The following is an 18723-nucleotide window of genomic DNA, read 5'->3' on the forward strand; positions in this document are numbered from 1 at the left end:
TCTCCGCTTGTCGGCATATTCTTTCATTCTCCTTTTGGCTTCATGATCCTTTTCCACAACGTCATTTCAGTCTTCGCTCACGGTGGCATCTATTTGGGGCAGTCTTGTCTTGCTCGAGCACCCCAGCACCCGTTCCGCTGGGCCTCGACCTGTGGAGCTATGAGGGGTGTTTCTGTAATCTCTCAGCACCTGGCACAGTGCTTGTCCAATCGATATTTGTGTCAGTTTTGCTCGCTGGATGGCTTTCTTTATAGTCCCCATAAATCGTTCTGCCATTCCATTGGCTTGTGGCCACAGAGGTGTTATCTTCCGATGTTTGATCCCCAGATATTCCATGAATCGACGGAATTCTTCTCCAGAAAATGGAGGGCCGTTGTCTGTTTTCAAGGTTTGTGGGGAGCCCTAGGCCGCGAAAATGTCATCTAGCACTGGTAATGTGGTGCTTGCTGATGTCGACGATATCTGTCTTACAATCGGGAACCTTGAGAACTCGTCAATGACCACTAGCAAGTGTTTTCCAGTCTCTAATGGTCCATAAAAATCTGCTGCCAGTTCAGTCCATACTGCCTGTGGCAGTTCTGACATTTTTAGCGGTGCTGGTTTCGATGGAGGTCCCGTTATTTGACAGACGTGACAGTGTGTTACTGCTTCTTCCACCATGCCATCCAATCCTGGGAACCATACTTTTTCCCTCAACATCTTTTTTGTCGTTACAATGCCTCGATGAGATTCATGAGCTAGTTCAATTGTTCTCTTCCTCAGCCGGTAAGGTATCACTATTCGGGATCCTCTCATCAAGATTCCATTCTCTGTCTCTGATAGTTCTTCACTTATCTTCTTGAACGCTAGCATTTCTTCTTTTATTACTCCTTCCTCTGTCAGGCTGTTGTTGTTGACGTGCCTCCATCTCTGTTGCCGCACTATTTTCCCTATTGCCTGCATGGTGGGATCTCTCTTTGTTTCTTGCTCTAGTTTGGCAATCGTTATTGACGTCGGAGTGTTTTGTTTGAGGATGAAGTTTAGGTATTCTTCTGCCATGGTGGTGCCATCTTCCTTATGGGGGAGTGGGTGTAGTGACATGTAGTCTGACGGGTTTTGCTCTTTTCCGGGTTTGTGAACTATTTTAAAATTGTAGTCCATCAATCTTATTCCCCACCGCTCAATCCTTGGTGGTATCTTGGCACTTGGGTTGCCATATATTGTTACTTGTGCTTGGTGGTCAGTTACAATCGTGAACGGCTTTCCATAGATGAACATGTGGTAGTGCTCACAAGCCCATACCACAGCCAGACTCTCTTTTTCTGGTTGAGAGTAGGCTCTCTCAACGTCTGACAGACTTTTGCTTCCATAGGCTACGACCCGTCTTGGTGAGTCTTTTCCATGTTAGTGTTGTGCCAGTATTGCTCCCAGGCCCACTGGGCTGGCATCCACGGTTAGTTCGGTGCATAGGCTTGGGTCAAAGTATGCCAGGTGGTGAACTGCCGTTACTGATACCCTTATCTCTTCGAATGCCTTGCTGCATTCTGTGGTCCAGTCGAACGCTTGACCCTGCTTCGTTAGTTCTCGCAGTGGTGTGCTCACTGTGGCGAAATCCTTGATATAGCGGGCACAATAGCTGGCAAGGCCGAGGAACGATCGTACCTCAGCTACATCCTTTGGCTGTTTTGCCTTCTCTAGGGTGTCCACTTTGCTGCGATCCGGCCTCATTCCTTTTTTCGAGAAGATGTGTCCAAAGAACACCAGTTCTTCTCTTCCCAATTCGCACTTCTTTTCATTTACCGTCAGGCCCACTTCTTCAAGTTTTGAGCAAACTTCTCTCAGTGCCTTGTCATGTTCCCCATCGGACTTGCCAAATACCAGGATGTCATCACTGTAGTTGAGGCTATTCTTGATTGGTCTTATTATTTGTCTAATTGTCTCCTGGAAGATCTCAGCTGCTGATGATATTCCAAAACTTAGTCTTTTGTAGCGAAACAGACCTAGGTGTGTCGAGAATATTGTGATATTTCTCGATTGTTGGTCTAGTTCTAATTGGTGATATCCTTTACATAAGTCCAGTTTTGAGAATTGTCTCGTTCCCGTCAAACAGCTAATCATGTCGTCTAGATGTGGCCCCGGATTTCGTTCTCTTTCAATGGCCGTGTTGGGAATTCTCATATCTATACATATTCTGATTTGTGCCGTGTCCTTTTTTGGTACGGCCACTATTGGAGACACCCATGGCGTCGGCCTTTCAGCCGGTTCGATGATATCTTGATCCAGCAGTGCCTTTATTTCTTCATCCACTTGCGGCTGTAGGTGAATCGGTACCCTTCTGTGATGTTGAGCGACAGGTCTGATTGATTTGTTGATGTGCAGTGTGATCTGCCGCCCTTTCAGCTTCCCAAGTCCTTTTGTTAATTTCGGATATTCTTGTAGGATGCTTCTTTTGTCAGACACGTGATATGTCATCTGTAGTAGGCCCATGACCTTCGCCGTGACATTGCTTAATAAGCATGGTGCGGGGATGTCTCCTCGTAGCAAATGAATCTCTTCTGTGACAGTTTTACCCTTGTGTGTCATAGTGTCCGTGAATTTTCCCAAATTTGTTACTGGCCTTTTCGCCCCCCAAGTGAATACTCGTATACTTGATGGTTGTAGGGGTGGCTTTCTCTTAAATTTTTTCATATTCGGTGGCGCACATGATGTTGCACGTGGCCCCACTGTCTAGCACAAATTCTGATTGGTGCGGCCCTACATCAGTTGTCACCCAGTCTGTTGTTTCTATTGACTGCTTGTCTACTAGTCTGATGCTTTCTTCCTCATGTCCCTTGTCTGTGGATATGCGATAAAGGCGTTCCACTTTCTCGTCTGCTTCTTCCTCTTCGCCTGATTCCAGCGAAGAGCTTCTTGCTGTCGCTTCCATGTGTCGCACATGTCGGTTTGTCGTTGCTCTTGGTTTCCCTGGCCTTCCTCTTTCATTCTTGAAGTGCATTCCTTGGCACATGGTGGCAAAATGGTTGCTTCTGTTGCATTTTCGACATGTCTGGCCAAATGCTGGGCACGCTCCTCGATGTGGAAATTCCAGCCCGCATCTGTAACATTGTGACCCTTGTGGTTTCCTTTTCACCTGGTCCTTTGACCCTTTCTTCCAGTTCCCAGCTCGACCCGTGTCTGTTATTCTGTGAACTTGCTCCTCTCGTCGGTCCATTTGTCTTGCATGTGCCATCGCCCTTGCCTCTGCTCTCGCTAGATCTAAAATTCTTTCCAGCGTGGTCGGTTCCTTTAGTATCCTCTTGCGAAAGTCTGTGTCACGACATCCTTCTATTAGTCTTAGGCGGATGGCCTGCTCATTGTCGTACTTTTCAAATTCTCAATGGGCCACTAATTTCCTTAGCCTCGTTGCAAAGTCATCCATGGACTCCTCTGGTTGTTGGAAAGCTATGTTGAAACTGTATCTTTCAAAATCAATGTTTCTTTGAGGATCAAATTTGGTTGTCAGACACTTTATTAGTCCTTTGTACGTGCTTGTTTCGCTCTTTGGGAGCGTTATTAGAAGGTCGTCTACTTCATCTCCCACCAGATTCAGGAATAATCCTAGTTTTTTCCCTTCTACTACATCTGTAGCTTCTACGTATCGCTCAAATTTCACGATCCACTTCTCCCATCTTATTCCTACCTGTGGCTCTGATACGCTGAATGGTGGTGGTGTGCGATACTGTGCACTTTGTTTGGTCTCAGGCATCTTCTATCTCTTTGTCTTGTTGCACCTTTATTTCCTCTGTTTGCTTATTTATTGAAGTGATCTTGTCACTTCTCCTTTCTTGTTCCTTTGTCTTTTTTTTTTTTTGCTGATTGTTATTTATTGTAAGGATCCTTTGTCTCTTTTCCCTGTTTTTACTCAGTTTCCCTTTGTATTTCACTTTTCTCGGTGCTTGCCTGACCCTAAAATGGCCGCCTTGCACTTCTTTGCTGTTTCTAATGCTTTTTGTCACAAACAAAATGGCCTCCGCACTCACGCGAGACTTCGCGATCGAAATCTCGCGCTGCCTGTCTTTAAAAGGGCTGCCTTGTTGTTTCCTTGCTGTGATTGGCTCTTTTCGCCTGATTCTAATATGGCCATTGAGATTTTTTTTTTCTCTCGCGAGACCTTGCACTTTTGATTGTCAAGCGCGAGGACCTCGCGCTTTCAGTCCCGGGCACTCGCGCTGGTACTCTGCTTCCCTTACCGCAACTTTGCTGCACTTTGTTGGACGCTGTCGGGGTGGGCTCTCGTGTCGCTCCGTGCGTCTTTCCGTCGCTGCTGTGATGCTCTTGTTGATCACGCGCTGATTCACGCGTGTGTCCGTTTCGTTCCTTCGTCGCAAGATGTCGTATCCTTAGTGTGCCGTCGGCACATGAATCACAGGACAGCAGGTGATTTCAGGTACTTCTTTTATTTGCGTTACAGGAGCGCGGCGCAGCACATCTGTCCTCTTGGTCGTCCTGGGTTCTACTGTCCACTTCCTGTCTACACAGGATGTGGTGTCCAGTGACCTGGTCACTGCCCTATGACCCACAGGGTCCTAGTGCCCTATTGTCAGTTGTCGCCCTGAGGTCACAATACTACAATGGGGAAGCAGGGTGAAAGACTAGATGACGCAGAGACCCGCCTGACGGCTGTTGAAGACGAAGCGCACAGAAGCACCACTAAATGCAGCGGTATGGAGAAAGTTATGGAAGTACTCAGGAACAAAGCTGAGGATTTGGACGCCAGATCATGACGCAACAACGTCCGAATTGCGGGCGTCCCGGAAACAACCAACACGGGCCGCATGGAGACGTATGTGGAAGAACTTTGCAGAGCGATCTTTGGCGCTGACCAGCTATTCATAGTTGAGCGTGCCCACCGCTCCCTGGCGCCTCTGCCACCTCCAGGTGCCTCACCCCGACCTATAGTGGCTTGCATCTTAAACTATCGCGACCGTGATGGTAAACTGCGGATGGCGAGGGAAAAGAAGGATATTACCTACCAAGGTAACCGACTGGAATTCTTTCCTGACTACACAATGGCGGTACAGCAGGCCCGGAGAGAGTTTGCCAACACAAAGGCAAAATAACGACTCCTGCAGGTAGACTACGCAATGCTGTATCCAGTGCGACAGAAAGTGACATGGGATGGAAAACCTACGATACTACCCACACCAAAGGCAGCTCATGATTTCATAAAAAAGATTCACAATCACCGAAAGGAGCAAAGACAAGCCGATCATCAACGAGACTCAGAGTGAGATATCACAGATACACACTCTTTCTGGGCTCCGCTGACTGCAAGCCAGTCTGCTGTACTACGCGACATGAAAATGCCACTGACAGGTACAATGCATTGGATCGGAGTGGGTCAACTGTCCAGTGGTAAGCAGGTCCTTTGTTCACAGCACGTGCATTGTGATAGACTGTTATTTTGTGTTAGGGCTACAAATTGAACGCACACGGACATGCCGCGCAGATGGCATGGGTTTAAGGATTGGTGCACCACACCTGCAACCTAGAAAATTGAACTACGCGAAACTCTCAACTTCAGACTGTGGGGAGTGACAAAACCTTCTAAGCTGCATGGGGAGGGTACAGACGATCTAAGCTACATCCCCTCACTAATTACAGTTACGCTAACTGGTGTTCCGTACTAGGCTGTTTTGCTGTATAACCCCATGCATGTAAGGTGCCTAATAGATGTGTAAAACCGCAGCAGTCTTATAACTTGCTCAAATATGTTGCCTGACTGGAGGTTCATGTCGTTTTGAACCAATGGGTTTCTTTTTTAATATCTGATAGCAACCGAAGAGCAAAAGGGAACATGCGAAGTAGTCACCGGAATGAGGGGGCCAGAGCTTGGTAACCACAATCTGGGACTTTGATATGTACAAACCTCTTGGCTTAAGACTGTGAAATACAAAGCCTTTACAAACTGTGTGGTGTCATCAGGAACATTATCTAATGTATTACTCCAAAAATCTGAACTACTGATCCGAAGTTCCGACTTACGTTGATTGGTTAACCTTGTCTTCACATGTATGGTAGTGATAAGTTAATTGTGTATACAAATAACTTACTGGGTATCCCATGGTCACTGTTATGCAGGATGATCCGTGTCGCGATGACATACAGCCACTACGCTCTGACGATGCTGGTGGTTGTTTTACATGCTGTAATGGTGGGGGTACGATATACCATTCTTTCTAACTGTGGTCAAAATGTTGCTTTTGCCCTATTATGGGATGTAAGTATACTGCATGTCTGCCCACTGTGGGGTGGATATGCAGTGGTTGCTGTCTGTTCACACTATTGCAAGTACACCTTAGAGCGTGCTTTGATCCCACGTGCCTTGAACTCGCATTTATGCCAATACTTTACTAATGTGTTTTAATTAGCTTTTGTCTACGACAAGCATAGGTTCGGTTCACATCCATTAGTTTGGATGGTGAATTGTACCCTAGGCGGACCTCCACTTGGGTGCTCCCCACGAAGTTCATTTACACTTGGGGGTTTAAAGTTGGGATATGGCCTCGGCAGAATTGGGCTGCTGATGTGGGTGGGGGGTGGTGGGGTTGGGGAATTGTTCTGTCTGATGAGCCACGGCACTTAAGATGCATTGCTAGTTCCCAGATGATATTCATACCTATGCCATTACTTTGCTAAATGTGCATTATTGGTACTACTTCACGATGAGTTTTGTGCACACATGTATGGTGAACCTATGTTTATGTATTGCCGTTATATATGACTAATGGTACACTAAGTAGACTATCGTTAAATCTTCTTACGTGGAATGTACGCGGCTTCACGAACCCATGAAAAATAAGACAACTGTTTGCATGCTTCGATAGGTGGCATATTGACATTGTGATGCTGCAAGAGACTCACATAGCTCCACACACTTCTATTAACATTGGCCGCAGATGGGCTGAGGCGAATAATAACTCCCCATATTCTTCTAATTCCTGAGGAGTTTCTATACTTGTCAAAAAAGGTACGAATCTCCAAGTGGAGGGCACAATACTGGATAGACAGGGCCGATTTTTAATACTTAAAAGGATATCACGAAGCAGCGAGTAACACTTATCAATACTTATGGTCCCAATACTGATGCCCCTGACTTCTATCAAGAAGTGTGGCAGCACTTGCAATGGGAACCAGATAGAACCGTGCTCTGGGGCGGGGACTTGAACCTGGCATTGAGTGATCAGATGGATAGATCGGGTTTGACAACGGAACCACATAGAAAAGCACGAGCAAAGGTCCTTGACATTATGACTGAGTTAAATCTACATGACATATGGAGGGTTCGCTATCCCGAGGTTAGAGAAGCCACACACCTCTACAGCTCATAACAGTTGGTCCTGCATTGACTACTGGCTAGGTTCGGAAACTGTTTTGTTATGGACAACAGGCGTTAAACATTTACCGAAGACACTCTCGACCATAACCCCATTATACTGACGCTACAAGTACCACATTACTCGCCACCCCAGTATTGCTGGAGATTTAATGCCACTGCCCTCACTGATTCCATATATGCCGACACTATAGCCAAGGCAGTCACAAATATTTTTTATTAAATGAGAAATCCACAGATGACCCCTACCTTCTTTGGGAAGCATTCAAGGCCACACTTCGCGGGATTTGCATGAGCACCTCAGTTGGGATATTACGAGATATACGGGCGCAGTTAACACGTTGCGAGACACGCCTAAAAACACTTGAAGCTAACTATGAAAGTACTCATGACCCATCGGTACTGAGTGAAATACGGCAGACCTTGTCAGACTATCAAACTTTCGCTAAAGATGAGGTAAAATACCTGTACAAACGTTCCACAGCTAGAAAATTTGGTGAGGGTGGTAGACCAGGTAAGGTGCATTTGTGAGGGGCGTCCTAAGCACACTGTACTGCAAATATGGGATGACACAGGATCCCTGCGCAGAGACTCGCAAGGGATATTGCAAGGCTTTGTGCAAACTTACAGTAAGCTCTATCAATCACATCCAACTATAACGCCCGCTGAAATATTTGCTTATCTGGAAGACGTGGCCATTGCATGGCTCTCAGATGCACAAAGAGCTTATTTGTCACGTCCGATCACGGTTGAAGAGGTAGCAGAAACAATCAAGTCACTGCCGAACGGAAAGGCCCCGGGCCCAGACGGGTTCACCTGTGAATTCTACAAAGCATATGTGGATGTCTTGGCGCCCAGACTAGTTGCAATGTTTGGTGAGGCCTTTGAAAGAAACTTACTGCCTCCAACATTGCGCGAAGCGGTGGTGATTGCACTTTTAAAACCCGCAAAAGATCCAGAGAAGTGCGACTCTTATAGGCCCTTGTCATTGATCAATGTGGACTCCAAAATTTTAGCTAAAATACTTGCCACACGATTACAGCCCCTCATGACCAGTCTAGTCCTTCCAGATCAATCTGGATTTATTCCTTCCAGGTCCACTACACACAACACCAGAACGCTATTTGCCCTATCTCATTACTTGACTCCTAATACCAAGGCAGTGGCGGTCATGTTGGATGCCGCTAAAGCTTTTGATTCTGTCGAGTGGTCATACTTACTTACTGTACTTCACAGGATGGGCTTCCCCATGATATTTGTCTAATGGGTGCAACTTTTATACACACGGCCTGTGGCTAAAGTTCGGGTAAATGGGTATGTCTCCGAAGCAATATCTATTGAACGTGGAACGAGACAAGGATGTCCACTATCCCCATTATTATTTGCCCTTCCCCTTGAACCACTTGCCTGTAAGGTCAGACAGTGTCATCGCACATCGGCATTGCAGTTCCCCAGTAGACCCCTGCACATTTCGCTTTACGCAGATGATATGTTGCTGTATGTCCGAGAACCCGAGCAGCATCTTGCCCCACTGCTAAGGGATTACATTAGATTTGGAGGACATTCTGGATTACACATAAATTGGGAAAAATCATCTATCATACCACTTACTGACACAACGACACAACATGATATTGAATTCCCATTGGAGTGGCAGTCTGACCCTATAAAGTACCTTGGCGTATGGTATCATAGAGATCCGGAAATCTTCATTAGGACTAATTACGGGCGAGTGATTTCCTCTATAGACGATAAGGTGCACAGGTGGATACAATTACCATTGTCCCTTGCTGATCGAACAGCGATTGTCAAAATGGTGTTATTGCCTAAGTTACTTTATCTTTTCAACATTTATACCGATTCTTCCCCCTCGGGAGGTCTTTAAACTGATATCATCGGTGTTCCTGAAGCTGATATGGGCAGGCAAGCAGGCACGAATTGACCTACATACACTTACACTTCCATACACTAGGGGTGGACTCTGTGTCCTGGACTTTTTGCTGTATTATCTGTGTGCACAGGCACAATACGCCACCTACTGGTATCATATGATTCCATATCTGACTCACACGGCGGTGGAGGAAGGTGACGCACTACCAATCCCACTAACTGCGATTATTACTCATCGCCGACCACCACTGCACGACAAAGACATCAACACCATTGATGCCACCAACCTGGCGTGGCGTCGATTGGGTCAACTGGCGAATAAGCTACCCTTATACGCTCCAGCCCTTCCACTGTATTATCATCCTGATATATCGGTCACCAATGAGGAGGTGGGGATGGGACTCTTATATCAGGTGGGGTTGGACTCCATGGGGGATTTATTGACAAATGGAACAGTTAAAACAGCACTAGACTTATCCTATATCCAAAACCAAACACTGCTGTTCCGTTTCACTTACCATAGGTTGCAGGGTGCCCTCAAAACGTTATACCCGAGTTATCCTAATGAACCAGTACAATTAAACACTTTACAGCTCATGCTAACATCCCCCAATACCACACACTTAGTCTCCCGACTATATGCTGTTGCACAGGATGACATAGCTGCAACAGTCGTAGAGCCATGGACAGATGGAATGCTATTCTAACAGACCCCCTTACAGAGGTAGAATGGAGCACAGCCTGTTCTCTGATCCAAATGTTAACACCTAATGGCAACCTCAGAATCGTCCACTTTAAATATTTACATCAAACATATTACACTCCGATGAAACTGTATAGGTATGGCCTTCGTTCGGAGGCGAGGTGTAAGCGCTGTGGTTCTGAGCAGGCTGACTTTATTCACCTGGCATGGCATTGTGCCAGAGTGGTACATAAGGGGGTGGTGATGGACGGAGAATCTGAACCAATCAAACACTCACACCCAGTCAACAGATCTGGGTTTAATCCATCACCGTTCTTTAGCCCACTCTGCCACCCCAGTTCAGACATGGCCATATGCAAATCAGTCTGACCCTGTGCCTCATGGGAACAGTTCAGCCCGAACTGCATAGCCATGCCTTCCCTGGACCGGAAACAAGCTTCCGAGGACCGGTTTCTGGCATTGCAGCCGTCTTCAGCCCGGCTTGCTTGAATCCAGTGGCAAAGTGAGCAAGGGACTCACGTCTGAGCGTACCCTGCCAACTTATGGCGAACAAAATGGTACAAAAGGGGGTGGTGATGGATGGAGAATCTGAACCAATCAAACACTCACACCCAGTCAACAGATCTGGGTTTAATCCATCACTGTTCTTTAGCCCACTCTGCCACCCCAGTTCAGACATGGCCATATGCAAATCAGTCTGACCCTGTGCCTCATGGGAACAGTCCAGCCCGAAATGGATAGCCATGCCTTCCCTGGACAGGAAACAAGCTTCTGAGGACCGGTTTCTGGCATTGCAGCCGTCTTCAGCCCGGCTTGCTTGAGTCCAGTGGCAAAGTGAGCAAGGGACTCACGTCTCAGCATACCCTGCCAACTTATGGCGAACAAAACGGTACAAAAGGGGGTGGTGATGGACGGAGAATCTGAACCAATCAAACACTCACACCCAGTCAACAGATCTGGGTTTAATCCATCACCGTTCTTTAGCCCACTCTGCCACCCCAGTTCAGACATGGCCATATGCAAATCAGTCTGACCCTGTGCCTCATGGGAACAGTCAAGCCCGAACTGCATAGCCATGCCTTCCCTGAACCGGAAACAAGCTTCCGAGGACCGGTTTCTGGCATTGTAGCCGTCTTCAGCCCGGCTTGCTTGAATCCAGTGGCAAAGTGAGCAAGGGACTCACGTCTGACCATACCCTGCCAACTTATGGCGAACAAAATGGTACAAAAGTGGGTGGTGATGGACGGAGAATCTGAACCAATCAAACACTCACACCCAGTCAACAGATCTGGGTTTAATCCATCACCGTTCTTTAGCCCACTCTGCCACCCCAGTTCAGACATGGCCATATGCAAATCAGTCTGACCCTGTGCCTCATGGGAACATTCCAGCCCGAACTGCATAGCCATGCCTTCCCTGGACCGGACACAAGCTTCCGAGGACCGGTTTCTGGCATTGCAGCCGTCTTCAGCCCGGCTTGCTTGAATCCAGTGGCAAAGTGAGCAAGGGACTCACGTCTGACCATACCCTGCCAACTTATGGCGAACAAAATGGTACAAAAGTGGGTGGTGATGGACGGAGAATCTGAACCAATCAAACACTCACACCCAGTCAACAGATCTGGGTTTAATCCATCACCGTTCTTTAGCCCACTCTGCCACCCCAGTTCAGACATGGCCATATGCAAATCAGTCTGACCCTGTGCCTCATGGGAACATTCCAGCCCGAACTGCATAGCCATGCCTTCCCTGGACCGGACACAAGCTTCCGAGGACCGGTTTCTGGCATTGCAGCCGTCTTCAGCCCGGCTTGCTTGAATCCAGTGGCAAAGTGAGCCAGGGACTCACGTCTGAGCATACCCTGCCAACTTATGGCGAACAAAATGGTACAAAAGGGGGTGGTGATGGACGGAGAATCGGAACCAATCAAACACTCACACCCAGTCAACAGATCTGGGTTTAATCCATCACCGTTCTTTAGCCCACTCTGCCACCCCAGTTCAGACATGGCCATAAGCAAATCAGTCTGACCCTGTGCCTCATGGGAACAGTCCAGCCCGAACTGCATAGCCATGCCTTCCCTGGACTGGAAACAAGCTTCCGAGGACCGGTTTCTGGGGTTGCAGCCGTCTTCAGCCCGGCTTGCTTGAATCCATTGGCAAAGTGAGCAAGGGACTCACGTCTGAGCATACCCTGCCAACTTATGGCAAACAAAATGGTACAAAAGGGGGTGCTGATGGACGGAGAATCTGAACCAATCAAACACTCACACCCAGTCAACAGATCTGGGTTTAATCCATCACCGTTCTTTAGCCCACTCTGCCACCCCAGTTCAGACATGGCCATATGCAAATCAGTCTGACCCTGTGCCTCATGGGAACAGTCCAGCCCGAGCTGCATAGCCATGCCTTCCCTGGACCGGAAACAAGCTTCCGAGGACCGGTTTCTGGCATTGCAGCCATCTTCAGCCCGGCTTGCTTGAATCCAGTGGCAAAGTGAGCAAGGGACTCACGTCTGAGCATACCCTGCCAACTTATGGTGAACAAAATGGTACAAAAGGGGGTGGTGATGGACGGAGAATCTGAACCAATCAAACACTCACACCCAGTCAACAGATCTGGGTTTAATCCATCACCGTTCTTTAGCCCACTCTGCCACCCCAGTTCAGACATGGCCATATTCAAATCAGTCTGACCCTGTGCCTCATGGGAATAGTCAAGCCCGAACTGCATAGCCATGCCTTCCCTGGACCGGAAACAAGCTTCCGAGGACCGGTTTCTGGCGTTGCAGCCGTCTTCAGCCCGGCTTGCTTGAATCCAGTGGCAAAGTGAGCAAGGGACTCACGTCTGACCATACCCTGCCAACTTATGGCGAACAAAATGGTACAAAAGGGGGTGGTGATGGACGGAGAATCTGAACCAATCAAACACTCACACCCAGTCAACAGATCTGGGTTTAATCCATCACCGTTCTTTAGCCCACTCTGCCACCCCAGTTCAGACATGGCCATATGCAAATCAGTCTGACCCTGTGCCTCATGGGAACATTCCAGCCCGAACTGCATAGCCATGCCTTCCCTGGACCGGACACAAGCTTCCGAGGACCGGGTTCTGGCATTGCAGCCGTCTTCAGCCCGGCTTGCTTGAATCCAGTGGCAAAGTGAGCCAGGGACTCACGTCTGAGAATACCCTGCCAACTTATGGCGAACAAATTGGTACAAAAGGGGGTGGTGATGGACGGAGAATCTGAACCAATCAAACACTCACACCCAGTCAACAGATCTGGGTTTAATCCATCACCGTTCTTTAGCACACATATTGGAAGCAAGTCACCGCAATGTTGGCAGAGATGGTGGGGATAGATGTTGATTGCAGCATTAAAGTTTGTTTACTGGGGCTTTTACACAATGTGCGGGCTATGAAACGTACATTTTGTATAGTAGCATTGCTGCTTGCCAAACGTAGAATTTCAATGTGCTGGGACAGTAAGAATATGCCTAATGCTAAAGATTGGCTCTCTGATATATCGCACTGTCAGGATACCTTACGCACCTATGAGGAAGAATTGCCCGCCCGCTCCAGATCGAAGGATTTTTGGAAGTATTTCACAGACTATTTGCATGAGAATCCTTCTGTTACTGGAACTGATTAACTATGTTTTATAGTTTCTTCGCTGTACCATGTGTACATATGCAACATTTATGAATATTTGCACCTTTTAACTGTATCACTCGGATGATGAACGCAGTAGTGTGATGGCTCTGTTAGGTTTTGTCGATGTTGCTAGTATTTGCAATATGAAAACTCGAAAAAAAAATTTTTTTTTTTTAAACGCGTTTCTGGCTTGCACCCTTGATCACTGGCCTCTGTCGAGAAACACACGAAGGATGCAGTCCGAGATTTTATTCAGATTTAGCCCCGCCCACTGGCCTCCGGGCATGCTGGTTTAAGTAGTCCTGCATATCTATCCCCACTGGGTCTTCGTGTTGCTTCCCCTTTCCCTGACACATCAAAATCACCCCAGTGGGTTTAGCATTTTAGTCCATAACTGTTCCTCTGCTATTCGTAACCCCGACATGGAGCCACCACCTGTACTCAGCATTCCGGTCCTCCGGCACACCGAATCCGCTTTTCCGCGTTGGGCCCCCTCATGGGCAACATGTTTTGGACTATATCTATAGATATATATATACATATATATATTCATCAATCCTCCTCCGGTTCGAGGAGCACGCAGAGACAGACCATGTGTAAGCAGCCAGCATTCTGCAGTTCAAAGCTTATATGTATATATATATATGTATGTATGTATGTATGTATATATATATATTCACTGAAAAAACCATAGGTTATACACCATATATAGTTAGGAATTAGCATTTAAAAAACCTTATTTTACTCAAACAAAACCATTGAAATTCCATATATAGTTAGTTGTACTAACTATATATCGCGCACCCGCAATCCACTGCTGATCATGTCACATATTACATCATTCATGACATGGTCAGTGACATCACTGATGACATCACTGATGACATCTCAAATGACATCACTGATGACATCACTGATGACATCTCAAATGACATTACTGATGACAACATCCAGTGACTGTATTTTTCTGTAAAGTTAAAATATGTCTTACATATTGAAGATTGAGTGGATGTATAAGTGTCTGGATGAATGATTTAGTAGGTGCATGACTGACTGTATGAATGAGTGATTAAATGTGTCTCACTGAGTGCATGGGTTAGTGACTAAACTGTCTTAATTTGTGCATCATTATGTCTGTTGTTCTGAAAACTGCTGCATGTGTTGTTTAGTAGCTATATGAGTAACTGTATGGGTTATTGATTGGTTGCCCAAGTATTTGTATGGGAGACTGAGTGTGTGTGTGGGTGGCTGGGAGGTGTATGAATCTGTGCATAGATGTGTGAGCAGTTGATTCACTAGATGTATGGGTTCAAAAGTGCATGTGGAAACAGCTGTATGGGCGGTTGACTGTGTGCATGAGCGTATTGGTGAGTGAATGGATATCTCAGTGCTACATGTCAAAGTAAGTACATATGTAAAACACAGTACATGTGAGAGTTGACATATATAAATAACTGTGCAAAAGAGCCAGTGAATGTGTGAGTGGCTGTATGGATCATTGTGAACTTGTATCAGGGATTGTATAAGAGAGTAAATATGTGTTAGTATATGTTTGAATAAGTAAGGTGTGTATAACTGTATAGTTGAGGAAATGGAGGTGTGATTGATTCTTTGCATGACTGACTAGGTGTGTGAGTAACTCCATGGATGAGTGACAGTCTGTGCGTGTCTGTTTACACTGAGTGTATCTAAGGTTATATTAGAGTCTGAAGAGCTTCATCGTATTATCACATGAATGATGTCATCAGTGATGTGATCAGTAATGTCAAATGAGATGTCATCAGTGATGTCATCAGTGATGTCATTTGAGATGTCATCAGTGATGTCATCAGTGATGTCATTTGAGATGTCATCAGTGATGTCATCAGTGATGTCATTTGAGATGTCATCAGTGATGTCATCAGTGATGTCATTTGAGATGTCATCAGTGATGTCATCAGTGATGTCACTGACCATGTCATGAATGATGTAATATGTGACATGATCAGCAGTGGATTGCGGGTGCGCGATATATAGTTAGTACAACTAACTATATATGGAATTTCAATGGTTTTGTTTGAGTAAAATAAGGTTTTTTAAATGCTAATTCCTAACTATATATGGTGTATAACCTATGGTTTTTTCAGTGAATTTTCAAGGTTTTGTAAATGCTAATTCCTAACTATATATGGTCTATAACCTATGGTTTTTTCAGTGAATTTCATTGGTTTTTTAACAGCTAATATCAAAACCTTTACAATGTATTCTTATTTAAATAGAAAAATATATTTTACATGTTTTTAATACAATTTTTTTTTTATTATTTTTTTTGTTTCGCTCCCGGTACGCGAACCGGTTAGCTTCCCGTTAGCTCAATCCGGAGGCGCGACCCGGTCCGCGAACCGGTAAACGTTCCGTTTGCGCACCTCTCGCGTTAGAAAACAACATCGTGACGCGTCGCGTCAGCATGACGTTTCGCGTTCTCGCGTAATACGTCATATTACGTGCTACGTTAGCGTACCCGGAAGTGCACCGGTACGCGAACCGGAAGCGATCCGCGGCGCGGCGCCGACCGCGTAACGTAAACACAGCAGGTCATGTGACTCGGTAATAACACTTTTCATTGGTTCATTTCACTTTTGGTTTCCTAATGATGTAATACTAGGTCATGTGATCTAAAATGAACACTTTTCATTGGTTTACAACTTTTGCTTTTCCCAAATGATGAAAATCCCTCCTTCTTTCCTCACTCTGACTTTCATCTTGGTGAGAGAAAGACCCTTTATTTACACTTTGACATGGCTTCAGTAGTAGCTTCAGCTGGTTCTAACCCACCACCTCCACCAAATCCAAGAAAGAGAGGACCACCTGCTGAAGTAATTTTGCAAGAAGAGGAAGAACAGGAAGAGGAGGAAGAGGAGGAAGAGCCAAGGTTTTTGCCAGAGGAGCCCAGGAGGTACAATCGAAAGGAGAATTACATCTGGCAATTCTATAGAATTCCTGAGGGGCAAAAAAAAGTGAATGCACGCTACGTGTTTTGCCGTATATGCGGTGATAGATTGTCAAGGGGAACTGGCAAAAAATACAGTTACGGCAATCACACTATGCATCGGCATATGAGTAGGTGGCACCCAAATAATTATAGTGCTGCCCAGCTACGTGATGAGCAACAAAATCCCCTCCCAATGGCAAGAAGATCGGTTGTTCCAGAGGTGTCGGGACCAGAGGCGAGGGAGATGATCCCAAACATCCAAATGTTGTTTGGGCACGTAAAGCAAGTGTGCGTGCACTGTGGCGATTTCATCTGCTACAGGGAAAGTAGCATCATTTTAATTATGAGAGCTATTCAAAATCATGTTAATGTTTGTCCGAGACGCCCCAAAGAATAAATTCTTTTTTTTTTGTTGCTCCTGTTGAGCCCTTTACAATGGATCGTTTTTGTTTCCCCCCCCCCCAAAAAAAACCAAAAAAAAATTAAAAACGTTCAGAAAATACAAAAAAAGTAAAAAAATGTTCAAAAAATACTAAAAAAAATATAAAACAACAAAAACATAAAAAAAAAAGTTCTTTTCAGAACTACCTCCCCATTATAAAAAAATTGGTAGAATATTTGGAACTCTGCCAACCTCTATTTCTCTTAGTTCGCTCCCCGGAGCGCTACCCGGTACGCGTACCGGAAGCTAACCAAAAAAAATATTTTTTTTAAAAAAGAACAGTAAGTATAAGGTAAGCAAACAGACAGTTATGTGAAAAGAAAGACAGCTCTAGGGAGTAAACAAGAGATACTGTTACCTACAATCCACTGCTGATGATGTCACATATTACATCATTCATGACATGGTCAGTAACATCAACAGCAGTGGATTGCGGGTAACAGTATCCTTAGTTTACTCCCTATAGCTGTCTTTCTTTTAACATAACTGTCTATTTCCTTCCCTTATAGTTACTGTTCTTTTTTTAAAAAAATTGTTTTGATCAGTCATAAACAGTGACATTAATAGAAACAGAGAGAATGAACAAGAGTGAAGAACTATGGTCCTCCTCAGCCACCCTCAGAAAACCAAGGGGGTCAAGATACATCTACCGTGCCCCCTTCTACCCATTCTGAACATTATTTGCCCTCCATCTTGTATCTTGATTCGACCGAAACACAAAATGGTGGACTCCCGTAACGCTGCTGGTTTACGAACCGGGCCACTTCCCGGGAAGCGGTCCAAAAAAAAAGGTGGGAAAGTAATTCACAGACACTAAGAGTAATAGAGACGGAGTGAGTGAACAAGTCTGAGGAACTATGAGAACAGAGGGACTGAGAAAAAGAGTGGAAGGATTGAGTAAGTAGGTAATAGAGAAAGGAATGAGGAAAGTAGCAAACGCAGGAAACTGAGGGTTAAAGAAGTGAAGCAGTGGATCTAATAGTAGGTGAATGTGATAGAAATGTAACGAAAAGAGTACAACTATTTACCTTATAATTGCCGTTAAATTAATCACTTTTTATTTTTATACTTTCAATCTGTGAAAGAGAGAACCAACATTTGAAAAATATTAAAACATGTATTTAAAAATTACAAAAGACAAGGGAAAAGATTGAAGGACAAATAGTTTTTCAACAACTTTGACACTGACAGAAGCTTCTGCTTCTCCAGGCCCCCTACACAGTCCTAAAGATATACATTTTAAACTAACAGTATCTTGATGCAGATGAAGTGAGGCCTATCTTAAAACATGGTGCATCTTTTGCATTGCTCTTGTTTCAGAAAAGTGTCGCTTCAGGATGCCAATAACATGTCTCCTATCCAGAGATTTGTTTGAGGTGAGGCCTACTCAGAGTTCAAGATAAGATTTACACTTGTTGAAGTGTACAGAGGAGATAATATCTGTGAAAGTCTACCAATGAAGTGAGTCATGTCCACTGCACTCTTCAACAAAGTAGAAACCTCCTATGTTTCCCTGGACAGACCTAAACTTGATCTGCACAATGTGATTCATAATGATAGGAAACACAGGTGATGTAATTCAAATATGTGCAATTTATTTTGCTCATTTCATAATCACATCACTTGTGTTTCCTTTGCTTAGGTATCTCATATTGCAGATGTAGTCCAGCATATGAAAGAATACGTAGAAGTGCAGCACTGCATGCAACAA

The sequence above is a fragment of the Lissotriton helveticus genome, chromosome 6 (genome assembly GCF_964261635.1).
Source record: "Lissotriton helveticus chromosome 6, aLisHel1.1, whole genome shotgun sequence".
Taxonomy (NCBI): Eukaryota; Metazoa; Chordata; class Amphibia; order Caudata; family Salamandridae; genus Lissotriton; species Lissotriton helveticus.